Source organism: Mandrillus leucophaeus, unplaced genomic scaffold (assembly GCF_000951045.1).
Source record: "Mandrillus leucophaeus isolate KB7577 unplaced genomic scaffold, Mleu.le_1.0 Scaffold101, whole genome shotgun sequence".
Taxonomy (NCBI): domain Eukaryota; kingdom Metazoa; phylum Chordata; class Mammalia; order Primates; family Cercopithecidae; genus Mandrillus; species Mandrillus leucophaeus.
In genome coordinates this window covers 2,050,976-2,053,566 of record NW_012098210.1, presented here as the reverse complement: position 1 = coordinate 2,053,566, position 2,591 = coordinate 2,050,976, and positions in this window count along the sequence as shown.

Here is a 2,591-nt window from a genome sequence, read left to right as displayed (position 1 = left end):
GCCCGTCTCGGCCTCCCAAAGTGCTGGGATTACAGGCTTGAGCCACTGTGCCCGGCCTAATTTTTTTGTATTTTTAGCAGAGATGGGGTTTCACCATGTTGGTTTACCGGGATGGTCTCAATCTCCTGACCTTGTGATCCGCCTGCCTCGGCCTCCCAAAGTGCTGGGATTACAGGAGTGAGCCACCGCGCCAGGCCAGGGAATGTTTTGTTTTTAAAATGAGCCCTTTTTTTTTTTGAGACAGGGTCTCCTTTTGTCACCATGGCTGGAATGCAGTGATGCAGTCTTGGCTCACTGCAGCCTTGACCTCCCTGGCTCAAACAATCCTCCCACCTCTGCCTCCTGAGTGGCTGGGACCACAGGCGTGTGCCACCATGCCTGGCTAAGTTTTTGTAATTTTAGTAGAGACAGGGTTTCACCGTGTTGACTAGGCTGGTCTCAAATTCCTGAGCTTGAGCAATCCTCTCATCTCTGCCTCCGGTAGTGCTGGGATTACAGGTGTGAGCCACCAAGCCCAGCCTAAAAATGAGATGTTATATATTTACTTCAGACCCCAGATTCCACAATCCACAGGCAAGATAAGTGGCATCAGGGGAGGACAGCAGAAAACTGTTAAGTGCACCTTGTGGAACCCAGTGGTTACAGTTTCAAGTCCACGGCCCAGTGAAGTCTGAGACCCCAAGGGAGGGAATGAGAGGGAAAGTAGGCGCCTGCATCTGGGTCCCTCAACCTGCCTGCCTATGTTAAGGACCCAGTGGGGCACAGGACAGGAGATCCAGGGCACCTGTATTTGCCTTCAGCATCTGATCCACACAGGACAGGAGGCAGGTGGGAGAACTGAAGGAAACAGCCTCTGAAACAGGGTCAGTCTGGAGGCAGCAGGGGTGTGGGCCTCAGGGGTTCCCTACAGGAGGGCCGAGGGAACAGAAACGCAAGGGAGGAGCACAGGTGTAGCAGAGAAGGGCTCAGTGCCAGTTCCTTTGAGAGACGGTCAGGAGCGGACAGAGTGGGTCCATAGCCGACTAGGGGAGACTTGATTGTGGGCTCCTCTTTCCTCAGTGGGCTGAGGGGTTAGGTCCTTTGAGGAGCACTGAGGAGGCTGTGGGAGGGGAAGCACCCTCCATTCTAGAGGCTTTCCTGGAACAAGTGGGTTGGAAGAACCAGGTGTTTGGGAGCTACTGGGAGCAGGTGCAGAAGCCAAGGCATTCCCAGATGGGAGAGGCTGGGGTTGGCAAGGTGGCTTTTCAGGGGTCCAGTCTGCATGCCACGTATGCAGCCATGCTCCGGGGGCGACATCCGCCTGTGTCCTTCAGCTCTTCCTCAGCCTCCACCGGCCACACCCGGGAGTCAGTGCCTGGACTGGAGCTCTAGCTAGAGGTCACCTAGGAAAGGTCCCAAGGGATGCGCAGGATGACCTGGTGTTTCTCCAGAGTTACCCCTGCTAAAATAGTATGTGGCCAGCCCCAAGTCAGTTGCAGGTGATGGGGTTGGGATCTTCCACAAGGCCTCCTGGAGTGGCGCTGGAGGAGGGTGGTGTACTCGGGCCGTCTCGGAGCCCCAGGCCATCCGTCGCCCAGAGGAGCACTCCAGTGCTTCCCTCCTAATGCGTTCTTATCTTGCCGGGAGGGGAACCGGGCCGGCCTTACTAACCCAATCTATGCATGAGGCTTCCCCAACGCGCCAGGAGCCCTTCCTTCGCAGAGGTGGGCTTGCCCCAGCCTGACCCAATTCCTCTGCCATGGCTGGGGCACAGTGGCCGAGGACTCCGTCCCAGAGCTGCTGAGCTGGAAAGCGCTGGCGGCCGGAGGGATCGGGAGGTTGGTTAGCGCTTTACGGAGCCGCGTGTTCCGTTTCCGAGGGCTGTGGAGCTTTCTACTGGGAGCCACCGTGGATCAGGCCAGGGGTTCATCAGCTGCATTTGCTAAATCGCATCGCAGCGCGCGCAGCCACACGCGAACACGCCCTATTCGCAGGAGACTAAGCATCCAAATAGGCGCGTCCCCGGCCGGGGTGCAGCCGGTCCAGGAAAGGAGACAGGGCGCAGGGGCCATTTTGGGAAGGAAAGAGGCGGCGAACCATGACCTTCACCTAATAGAAGGCCGGAGGACGCGAAGAGGCCGGTAGAGAAGCTGGCGAGGCTCGCAGCGAGCAAACCCAAAGCAGCCGAGCTCGGAGAGCGCCGTCTCAGCGGGCCAGGGCGTAGCGGGGATTGCACGGAGGTCCGTCTAGTCAGTCGGGGCGCGCTTCCTGGAGGAGGAGGAGGAGGAGGACTTGCCGCCCGAGCTACGGGGATAAATGCAGGAGGCGGGGCAGCCAGCGGGCGTGGCCCTGCGGAGGTCCCTGGTCGAAAGGAGGAGACAGGGGCCGGCCGCGTACTTAAAGCGGACGCGGGGAAAGCCCTCCCGGGGTCTGCCTCAGTCGCACAGCTCGGTGGGCTCGTGGGCTAGTCGAGCGTCTTCCCAGAAGCTCCCAGCCCTGTCCAGCCCGTAACCCCGCGACGCCGGGTTCGCTGGGTCCGGTGCGCACAGGCTCGAAGGAACCGGGTCTACTAGGTTTGGCCCAGCAGCTGCGGGCGGCGGGGAGCAGCCCGG